A 12,099-nucleotide genomic window follows, 5' to 3' on the forward strand; every position below is an offset into this window, starting at 1 on the left:
CTTGTGAGGATGTGAACTGCACACCTTGTTATTTGCTTCTTAGATTTGATTGGGTTGCAAGGAGTTTCCAAAAGTTGTCCCAGACATGGTGACACTCAAGATACAATAGAGTCAGTGGCAAAAACTGTATTCAGATACCATGCCAGAATGTGCATGTAAATCTCCCAAACTCAGTTTTCTCATTGCTTTTCTTCCTGGTAGTCATGGCATGCTTTGAGCCCTGCCTCTTGCCAGGGACTGGGGATCCAGAGCGACGTGGGCTGAGTGGGCTGGGATCTGAGGTGAAAAGCAGAGTCTCGCACACGACTCTTTCAATCATGTACCAATAATCACCCTTTGTAGAGTTTCCTATGTGTCTGTTTTCCCCAGCTGCGTGGTGTTTTAAAAAAAAAATTTACTGCCAGATCACTTGGTGGCTTAGAATGGTAGAAGTACTCTAGAGGTGGTGTGGGGTCCAGAGTTGTGGGTCCCTTTAGTAAGGACCAAACTTGACTGGTTGTTAGTATAATTCCCGTATACTATGTGTTCAGAATGCTACTACATGGCATACTATTGGAAAATCACCTATATTAAAAAATGCTGTATTTATACCTTACCAAGGTTTTACAGTCTGGTGGTTTAATGTTGACCGTGATATGAGAGCACAACAGAAAGATTCCAGATCAGGATAAGGACCTAAAATTATAACTTATCACAAATTAATAAATAAGGCTAAAGAAGTAGGTATTGTGATTTTTCCCTGACTTTACACTGAGCAGAAGACATTTGGTTAACAGCTTCCCCCCTTATCTTGGTCTTCGTTTTACAACTCTAGCTTTTATGTTCATTAAACTTAGATGTTGCCAATCACTGTACTATAATGATGGTTATTTCCTGTAGAGATTGAAAACTGAACATGAGATGCTGTTTAAAGCTTTACTGCTAGAGAAGGGAATTCTTTGCATCTCACTGCAGGAAAGGATTCCCCAGCATCTGTGGCATCGCTTTTGCAAGTGTGTCACTGGGAGATGCTAATATGAATTTTCCTTTGTTAAGGAAGAGATTTCTGGCACCACCTAAGGCTCCTCTCTCTTCAACAAGTCCTGCTCCACTGACTGGATAGAGAATTTTTGGATATTTCAAGTCAGCAGTTTTTGCTTCAGTCTTATTAGGCATAGAGTGCAAATCTTTGTTTAGAGACATCATCCTGTAGATGGGTGTGTGGGCGTTGGCTGAAAAATCTCTAATTCTAATGTAATATATTTTTTTAAATGATGTGTGCTCAAGTGTCAAAGCACTTGGGGGCTGTTACTTGCAAATTACAGATTTATCAAGCAGCCACAACATTAAACTAATCTTACTCTGGTTACACTCATCAAGGGCACAGGCTTGCATGATGATTCTGAATTCCTGTAGAATTTGATTGAGCAACAGCTGGTCTGTGGGATGTGTAGATTTTAACAAGGTAATGTTTGTGTTTTCGCGACAGACTTGCATGACATGCTACTAAAACCGTTCCAAAATGCCTTCTTCCTCCATTCAAGTCTGTAGAGATCCTGAGACAGTTTTTGTGCGAATTTTCTCTGCTCTCTCTCTGCCTCTTGATTTTTATCACAGGTAAATTCTACAAAATTCTTCCATGACCGTTAAGTGGGGAGGAAAGAAAATAAAAAGGCTATCAACACCACTAACTACAGCTACAACAGAAAGAATACTCTTTCTGTCCGTTAATTGTGTCAGATTCCTCTTTTCCACAATTGTTGAGTTGTTGGTTTTCACTTGAGAGAGGTTTATGGTGCTGTGTCCGTCAGGATAACCCTGTCTTAGGGTTGAAGTTGCATTTCTCTCGGAGTTCCTAGAGGTGATGTTATCTTTTGTTCACTCAGCAGGATGGTCATTCCTAAGAGCATCTGTCACTTTAGGCATTGTAAGATGGATGAGTCTCAAGTGAACTGCTGGTTGAAGCAAATGGTAGAAGTAAGAAAAGACAAGGGGGTTGGGGGTCTTCAGAAGGGACAGACAACAAGGAAGCACTGTTAGAAATCAAAAGTAAGCCAGGCGGTAGTGGAACAAAAAAAAAGCCAAGATGGATCACATGTTAGCAGATCGCACAGGTCTGGGAAACAAAGATTGGTGGCTGATGAATTCTGAAGAGATCTTCTGCTGATTTGTTTCCTACTTCCTTTCCCAAAAAGGGAGAGTCAAAAGGAGATGATCTGAATATCAGCTGAAGAAATTATATTTTTGTTGGTGTGTGTTGTAAGGTTAGGGCAAATTAATGCTGCCAGTAATCTGAAAAAGGTTTAGTGATATCTTGTGTCTTTTAAATACTGTGTGACGACCTGTCAGTACTGAGTGAGCATGTAACAGTATGAAACCAGAACAGCGCATGGGCAGTTTAGTGTTTGGAAAAAACAGTAAAATTTGTAGCTGTTTGTATTTCAGAAGATACTTAATGTTTTTAAAAGAGGGAAGATTCACTACAGCCTCTCTGATTTTGCCCGGCCAATTGATTTAGACATAACAGAAAGAAAATTATGTGAAAAACACACACTCTAAACCCTAAGAAAACTATCCTCAAGCCACTGACAAGCAAATCCATCCCTCCATTCCCCCGACCCCAGCCCCAAGCTGAGCAAAGGTCTGTGTTTGCCAAAGCAGCCAGCTAAGGACAAAAGGCACTTACAGCCCAGTGTGTGTGTCAAGGTTTGGGAAGGGTCCAGGAGGGTCTTGGCTTGAAAAATTATTTTGTCACACTATTGGCATTGGTCCGTAAGGGGAAGCACTGGTTGAAAGGCGAAGAAATTAAGATGATTAGAAGCTTTAAAGCTTCACAAATGGTAGAGTATCTCTACTCTCAATGGATGTAAATAATAGATGAAAGACCGAGAGTGACAACAAAGGATCAGGGGTTTAAGAGAATGTGTGCAGCCTGAATAGAGGTCTGTGGCCTAGGGCCAAAGGTCTTAGCTTTGAGTGTAATTAGAAGAAAATACAAAAATGTCATTACTAGCAGGTGAAATGTTCAGCACGTGTCCAAAAAATAGCAATTTCAGAGCCAGGAGCTGCTGGAATTGGATTACTGACATTCTGCAATCACTGAAGCCTCTGCAGAACCCTACAGTTTGGTCGGGAGCCTTAACCTTGTTGGCCATCTGCGATGGATTCCCTGTTAGCATGGCGGGGATGCAGCCCGGGGGAGCATCTGTGGTCCCTGGGAATAGACTTGTTTAATGTCTTTCCTCAGGACTCATCAATCCGAAACTTCTCCTGAGTGAGAGATGAGGGTTATAGCTGCTCTCTATTTAAGATAGGATGATTTTTAAAAATAGGAGGAGGGGGAAGAACCTTAAAGCTGAATTGCTTTTAATTTTAAAACCTGGGTGTTGAATTTAAGGTGTGCAGCTAAAAAGGTTGTGTTCACTCTAGTTTTGACAGCAGGCCCAAGGCTGTGGTACCACCTTTAAGCCTAAAATTCCATTTGTGAGCACCAGGGGAAATTCCTTTAAGTATTTTGGCAAAAATACTGTCCATTTCTATTGAGAAACCAAACCAGCTTGTGTGCCTAAGCAAATCTTGTCAAAGTCCGTCAATGATAACTTAATTTAAAGCTTTTGCAGATGTTAATTACTGTTCTGTACAGCCCTAGCTGGTTTAGGAGTTACTCTTCTGTCTTCCACTTACTACACCATTGCTGACATTCTTTGAGCTATTTCAGGTGTATTCTCTTTTATAAACTACAATTCCTATTAAAAATGTTTTCACTTAAATACTGTTATGAGATGTCAGATAGGAGAGCAACCAGCTAGTTCTGACTTAATTTTGAACATTGTTCTCCAGTTTAGTGTAGATAACCACTCACTCGTTTAGTTTCTTTATTTTTAAACCAACAGTAAAATAATTACTTCTACATTATCATCTATTTTGTGTGTTTCTGTCACAGGTAATTTTCTCATATTAATATTTCATATAGCAACTCTGTTGCCAAGAATGTGCAGATTCTGTGACAAACTTGTACTTTACTTCTGGTAGAATGCAGAGAAGCAGCCATGCAGCTTCAACCAAGTATACCTATAAACAAAAAGATGTTTTTTTAAGTGGTCAGTCCTACTTTCCCCACCCCAGTTCAGTTTTCACCCTAGACCAGATTTAGATGAACACGTTTTGTTGGCTTGTTGGTGTGAGTCATTCTGATTTTTTTTCCCTTCTTATTTTTCAGGTATTCTGGAGTTTTATGCTTTGCAGCACGCCTTCACAAAGTCTTAGCTGCATCCTTTAATCATGACTGCATTTCAGATAGGTTGAAAGGAATCTGAGAAGGTACTGTACTTGCCTTTCCTAATAGACAATACATGGTATGTTTCTGTTCAGCATCTGTGCTTTCATATTCACTTTAGGAACAGTGTAGACTGTAAATAACATTTTTTTTTGTTTGGGGCATGTACAACATCTGAGATCTCCAAAAATCTTGAAAGCTAGTTCAAATAATTAAAGAACCTTCACCAAAGAGGGCTGACTTGTGCTTCCATTTTTTTTCCTTGTATAATATATCCACAAAGAGGTCAACTTTGTTATTTAATGCCAGTTCTTTTGAAGCGGTAACAATTTTCTTAAGCTGTTTTACTTGGAAGCACTGCAAACACCTAAGCAACTAGCTAAATGTATGTTTTATGCACTTGGAGGGGGAATGTTTGTTTGTCCTCTCACAGTGTTTAAGACAAATGGGAAGAAGAATGCAGATCTTTGTAATGATTGGGATAGATTTGCGATTCCAGCTGAGATTCTCACACTAATTTTGCTGACTTCTTAAAAGGGGAGGCTTGTCTTGGTATAGAATATTTGGCTCACATAGTTTCTCGTTGCATTTAAATAGCCAGCGTACCCAGAAGGCTGAAGATCTATTCCTGTTTTATGACCTGTTGTATCCCTGGGGCAAGGGCAGCACTGAGCAGAGCAAGGGGGTCATGGCCACTGCACAGATTCTGAGCTGCGCTTGTTGGGTTCCCCAGACCTGCTTGCAGGACCATTTTTTGCTTGGTAACATCTGGAATATAGGAGAAGCCTGGAAGCAGAGAGGGGGGGTCTTCTAGGATTTTGCTTCGCCAGGTGCTAGGAGGAAGCAACATTAGCCCTTTTTGTTGAGGGGGAGGCAGATTCTGTGGCCCTGAAGTTAGGCTAAACAATTGCAGAGGTCAAAGGACAGCTGAGTGCGGTCAATGAGACACCCTGGGGTGTATTTTGTTACTTGGTAAAAGGAGCAGCATCCTAAAACCCTAAAGGATTCTCTTGAAAATCTGTGTTGTGAAAAGGTTTTATGAGTCCGATGGCAAAAAAGTGCTGATTTAGCTAAGGAATGCTTGCTTTTGTCTAAATGAAAGGCTAATCCGTACCAAATGTTGGCAGCTATTATAGTGCGGTCAGTGCGGGTCTGAAAGGACAGTTAGAGTAGAAGTGTACTTTGGGATCCCAAATGTTTATAATTTTAATGGTTCTGTAGCTGAAAAGATTTCTGAACTTTCACCTTTGATCCTAAAATTTATACCATGAGCAAAATATTTGAAAAAGTAAAACCTGTCACTTATAAATTAAAAGGCTTTTTTTGTTAGGGAGCTGTGCCTGCGTGGTTACTCTAAATCCCCTGGCAATTCATTTTTGATTATTAGGATACTGCCTAGTTTAAACTACAACTACTTTTAATCCGCTAACACTTATTCATTGGTTTAAAAAACTGTTTTTTCTGGTCTTGAGCAATTTTTGCTCTTGTTGTTTCAGTGCTCACAAAAAAAATTTCAAGAATAGTTTTTGAGTAATTAATTCATGTAATTTGTTTAGTGTTATCTTTCTTTGAAGTGACAGCTTATTAACACTTAACATTTGTCATAGAAACAGATCAGAAATCAATGTCAGAGCCAAGACCTTGTAAATAATCTGAAAGGAAATGTAATAATGGCTGTCTTCACAAGAGAGGTGGTGGGGGAAGGACGGGGCATGTGGCAGAAAAGGTTCAGTGCTTTTTGTTTTCCTCAGGAAGGGGGGAGGGTTGCAGCAAGACACAACCTGGGGCCTCTGACTCTTTGGCCCTTCTGTCTTACACAAACACTCATTGTCAAATTAGTAAGAAAAAGATAACTCAGGAGCCAGCAGTGGTGGCATTTTTATAGTGAGTAACCTGGTGTTTCATCATGATCTTTAAAATCCATAAGAAGAGTGAAAAAGAATAAATTGCATAATTTTCAAGGGGAAAAAATAAGCAAAGAGGTTGACAAGTAATTTTTTTTTGAAAGAAACATGCTTGCAAAGTAAAGCTCTCCAAAGAGCTTAATTTTTAAACCCTTTAGAAGTTCTCTATACAGATGCTTAGCATTGATTTATGTGAAGGTTAAGGCACCTTTAAACAAATAAAGTTGAGAATGGATAAACCTACTAAAATACAAATCGCCTCTTAAACACAGAAGATGTTTGTATAGCATTCAGGTTGCTACAAAACTGACACACGTCTTGAAATTCTCCTGATAACCTGGTCTAAACTCATCAGGAAATGATAGCGTGTGTGTTTGAGGGGTACACAAGGGAGCGGCCAGATAGGATAGAGATGGAAGGTCAGGCCTTAACTTTGACTTTCTAGGCTCCAGCTTCATGCTTTTGCAATAAGGCAATAACAAATGAAGAAAGGATTATGGCGGTTTATTTGTCAATGAGGTTGGGGTGGCTTTTGCTGTAGGAGCTCAATGAAATGTCTTGTTTGAATCTGTTTTCAGCTTTATCCCTATCGACAATGAATATAACATTTCACTCGCATATCTACATGGAATTAAGAGCTATATAAAATTGTGTAATAAAACTGTTTAGAGAAATACATATTTCAGCTACAATGCTTTATTTTGTTTGTAACTCCTGAAGTTAATCACTTCAAGTATGTAAAAAGGAAGTAAATGGATTATTAAGACTTTTTTTTCTCTCGTCTACTGGAGAAAATTGTTGTGTATCTATAAACTGTTTATTTGTCAAGTGGATTTTAACTACAGAAAAATACCATGAGCACTACTTTCTTCAGTGTCGGTACTTATTGGAAGTTTTATATGCATGTCTTCAAGAATGCACAGAACCTGTCAATTTTCTGTGTTACTGACTCACTGAACCATAATAGCAGCTTTGGGAATTGAGATTGCCTCTGCTAGCATTTTTATTTTGCAAGTAAATTAAGTCCAGCCTGTAAACATCATTAAGACTTTTCCTTTTCGGAGAAAAACAAGCAGAGAAGCAAGCATCTAATGTCTTCAGCAAATAATGTGTTTTATTATAATTTTTCCTTCTTTCAAGACATAAAGACCCCATACATAATCTGTCAAAGTGGGTAAAAATGGCATTATAAAAAATACAAAAATGCCATTTGTGGACATTTATTCCAAAAATACCTATTGGGATTCATAAGTATCTAGAAAAAGGTAGTTTGAATATCAGAACTCCTTCCTTTGATATATATCCCTGGATGTTATGATAATGTTTTGTTCTGTTAATTGCCCATTGGTTGCAGATTTCATCTTAACTGTAATCTGGTGTGTTGCAGAAGGCCCAGTAGTGATGTGCATCTTTGATCTCAAACAGGAGTTGCCTCTGGTAATTTCAGAGGTTCTGGACAAGAGTTTTGTTTATTTTACAGAAGAATTTGTGGTATTCTGGGGAGGGGAGAAAGTGGAGTCAGCATTGACACATGATGAACACATGTTGCGTAAAAGGAAAAGGAAGAACTCCTCAAAGCACTCTGCACTTTGAATTTTAGTGGAAATGAACTTCAATACAGGAAATGTATTGTTTATTTTAAATAGGAATTCTATCAGCAATTTAGACGCTTGTTTAACAGCAGTAGAGATGTTGCAGAAATGTCCGAACAATATTGGACTTTGCATTACTTGTAGGTTTAAGCTGATTGATATGGTTTTGACTTATGCAAGGGTGTTCTTGTCTGATCACTGCATAGCTTTTTGCATAGAAATGGCCACAAAAATAGCTGGCTTTACTAGTTTATTTTGTCTCTGCATCATGGCCTAAAAGTGACTGCAGAAGAATGGTGTTTGATATGCCTCTCTATCTAGAGACTGCATAGGCGCTTCAACTAAGAAAAGATTTGTTTGTTCCTTTCCGTAACATAGACCAAGTTCAGATGGGCAGAAATATGATCATTTTGACCTATTTGAAAATGGTATTTTTGGAAGAGCTGCGCAGGAATGTGCTCTGAGTAGACTTCATAAACATTTCAACACAATCTCTCTGTGGAAGAAGAGGGGCTTGTTTCCTCCTTTGGTCATTCCTATTTAGGGATGATAGTTTCCAAGCCTCATAAAAACAAGGAGAACTCTTTTTCAGACTTGCTTTGTTTTCATGTCTGTAGCTAACTGCAAAATCAAAATTACACAGTAAAAATATGCCTTGATTCTAGAGCTGGCACTAAACACCTTTGATGATGTGGCTGTATTGCTCTGGCATTGGGAATGTGGTTAATAGACCTATTGATTTAGGGTGGAGAACATAAATGGAGACAGCTATGTATGAGCATGCTTGTTTGAAGGAAGGAGGCTGAGATTTTTCAAATTGCTCCTAAGTGATTTAATTGTGCTTCCTCTGCAGTGAGTCTGGGAGCATCCAAGTGTGAGCACATACTCCTTTTAGAATAACAAAATCTTTTAACATTACCAAAACTTCAAAATGAGAAGCTGATAATACTTTTTTTTTTTTTTTTTAAACCTGAAGGTTTTTCTGTTGAAAGGAAAGAGATGTATCTCTTCAGTTGAAGGTGCATGGTAATGTTCCATTCCCTATGTACATTGTTAAAAAACCCAGTAGCATAAAAAGATTTGCTCCATCTCCCTCAAATTAATTTTAAAGCCACTAGAAATCCTTCAAAGTGACTTATCTGCTAATTTCATAATATTGTTTGAAAGGTCTCTAAAAGCCTTGCAGTCAGAATAGGTTAAATCAATATAATTAACTCCTGGAAGCTTCTATATCATGAAGGATATAGGCCTATTCATGTAAGGTTTGTACTCCACTATATAATCTTCGCATTCTGGGTTATATATTACTGAGCATTTATTTTTTTTACTACTGGCAACTGAATTTTTATGAAGTCTACTCTTTTATAGCCTTTATGGTTGAATTTGTTATCATTTGACTTCCTATTACTGTCCACAACCCTGTATCATCAGCCTTCCAGTGCAACACCAGGGGATGCAATGGGAGACAATTTAAAAGGATATGTATATATAAAAAATATCTTATAAACACAAAATATGGTTTATGGTTTCTAATTAAGTTCTGTTTTCCACAGTTGGAAGGCAGAAGAGGAATAATTAGGGAAATGATATATTTGGAAAAGCTTGGAGGAGATGAGAGAGTAATGTAAACAGGTATGTCAGAGTGGGTGAGACTGTAAAAGAGACAGTAAAAGTGTGTGGGTGCATGCAGATGGTGACAGAACATATCTGTGCCTCTATGAGGATTTGTGGGCATTTGGCAGTCTGCTCATGAAAACGAGCTGTGCATTTACAACAGTCATCAAAAGACATTCCTTGATTCAAAGTACCCTGCCAAATGGTACCAGCTACTGTTTTGCTCCATTAGCGGTCAAATTCCTTTATAGTACTTTTTCATGTAGTTTTCCATACTTGGGGAGGCATATATTGCCTTAAATGCTTCTGGCATCACGTTATTTATTCACAGAAACTAGTCCTCTCTAATTTTTGTGTAGTCACTCTAGATGAGTTCATGTAAATGAAGTAGTGAGGCCGGATGTTTCCTTTCATCTGCTTGTTGCATCTTTTTACTGAGGAAATGGCATCAAATGAAGTTTGGCACATGCTTAATCCTTAAATTGCCTCAGTCCTCACTAGAGGAATGGTTCAGCACCTCCAGTGCAGTGACTGCACCAGTTTTCCTCTTGCTGTGCTGTAAGAGTTCAGCTTACCTGGAATGCAACATTTATTTTCTGAGCAGGAGCCGTAATATGGAGCAAAGTAAAGCCAGTGCAAGGTCTGTACACTTCTTATCACAAAGTTTCATGAGCAGAAATCTGAAGTTACTTCCAGCTCCAGTTTGGGGATAAGAACTGATTTTTTAAAACATTATTATAACACTTAAGACATAGAAAAGATTGCATCTAAAGATTCCGGGTCAGTTTTATCACAACATTGGAAGGATGAAGGAAAATGTGGAATGTTAGGCAATAAACAAGTGCTGAACTTAAAATTATAATTTTGTAAATCTTGACTTGAGTTTAACTTGCCTTGACTTCTGTTAACACTGCACCTCACAGTATATTCTGTTTGATTGCAGTTTTAAGCTCCTCTTTATGTGTACAGCTCAGTAAACAATACTCTTGAAAAGAACTAGAGAGACGCTTCAGATTTTAAGTGGAAGAGAAGAAATTGAGTTTCAGTTTCTGTTTCTTTGTGGTATTACTTTTTCAGCTTTACGTTACTGCTGGTTTTACTGTGAATCTGCAAACTCCCAAATCACTGAATTTTAAAAACGGCAATTGAGGATTTTTGCAGTATTTGGGGAGTATTGAAGCTGACAGCTTCACACATCAAAGTTCAACTTACTAACACCATCCTGAATTCAAGAGTAAATTTTAGCTTTACCATGTTTATTGTTTTGTGAACTGTGCCTGTAGACTCTGGTGATTGTCTTGGGGTTGAAGGGACGGAGCAGCAAGGGTATAGCAGTCTCCTTGTTAGCACCACTTGTGGTTTGCTTTCTGTTTAGTGTTGAGGGGAAGGAGCTACCCTGTTACAGCATCCTGCGTATATCTCTGTTGTGTATCCATTTGTCTGTCTCTGTCCAAGGAATTGCCCAAATCCCAAGTAATCCGATGCACTACTCCAAGTACAGATGGTATTAAAGCAATAAGAGGAGGAAGTTTGTCAGGAAAAAATAGGTGTTCTTGATCTTTCCCATTCACACAGTAGTGGCAACATTAGACTGAAAGACTAGATTCTAAACAGTATTGGATACTATCAGTATTTTCTTCAAAATAAAATGAAAATTAAAAAAGAACACTCTGCTGTAAACTGAGTAAATACAAATTAATCTTTCACATTTTCTGAAAGACTTCATGAATGAATTATTTATCTATCACTTGCTACATAAGATTGTAAACTCTTTTACATTTGAGTTTGAATGTCCCTAACCAAGACAAAAGCAGGGTGAGAAACTCAGGATCTGAAAAGAAATGGGAGGGGAGGGAGGATCCTGCAAAGGTTATGTGATAATGAGGCTGCTCTGCCTTGTGCTCTTTTATTGACTCTCACATAAGCCTTATCCCACTGAATGCTACATTTAGTGCTGAGTATATACTTTTGACTTTGAAGCCTATACTTTAAAACAGTGTTTTATGTATTTGTTATTGTTGTTTTTAAGTGTCATCTTCTCTGCTGTATGTATGTTGTTGATATATCCTAATGATGCTTTACTGGGAAAGAAATACTACTCCCAGAACATCAATAAGAATGATGTAAATAACAGAAAATGCCAGCCATACCTGAAACAACCAGTTCCCAAACAATTCCACAGCTTAAATAGGTGCCTGCTCTCTCTTTGACTAAGATGACCCTCTGAGATACAGAAGCTGTGCCGGGCCTGGCAGTGCCTTTGTGAAGGAACTTGCTTTCTTTTCCTTTGAAGAGAAACTTTCCTGTGGGGTTAGGCCAGATCAGAAGCCAGATTATGTGTTTTGGAGAACACAATTACATCATTAGGTTAAACACAAAGTAAGGACTTGATAGAGCTGACTTAATGGAGGGTGTTTGCATCAGATTCATCATTCGCTATCAGGTAATTGTGAAATTGCTTTAAGCCATAACAACAACACTCACCCCCTCCCTCATCCTCCAGTTGAGTTCCTCTCCTTTAAAGTCCCTGGGGTCATGACCTACCTGGAGGCCAAATACGTGGTATCTGGTGCACTGAATGATCTGATTATATTTTTACTAGCAGAGCCTTCAGCTTGATGTGCAGTTCTTCCCCAAAGATGTGCAGTTCTTCAAATTGGGTAACATTCTGCTTCCCAGAGGTTCCTTTTTTTGGTATGTGAAGGACCACAGTCACCTATTCTAACTGAAAGCA

General features: G+C 38.5%; 1 protein-coding gene across 5 annotated transcripts in view; it reads left to right on the top strand.

Moving 5' to 3' along the window:
- The first annotated feature begins 4,202 nt into the window (after nt 1-4,202).
- Nucleotides 4,203-12,099, top strand: part of GREB1L (GREB1 like retinoic acid receptor coactivator) — an 80,529-nt gene continuing 72,632 nt past the window's right edge. For all 5 annotated transcript variants that reach the window (XM_069853943.1, XM_069853945.1, XM_069853947.1 and 2 more), the window contains exon 1: nt 4,203-4,299. The gene's annotated coding sequence lies outside the window, so the exon portion shown is untranslated. The remainder of the gene's footprint in view (nt 4,300-12,099) is intronic.

The sequence above is a fragment of the Phaenicophaeus curvirostris genome, chromosome 3 (assembly GCF_032191515.1).
Source record: "Phaenicophaeus curvirostris isolate KB17595 chromosome 3, BPBGC_Pcur_1.0, whole genome shotgun sequence".
NCBI classification, from domain to species: Eukaryota; Metazoa; Chordata; class Aves; order Cuculiformes; family Cuculidae; genus Phaenicophaeus; species Phaenicophaeus curvirostris.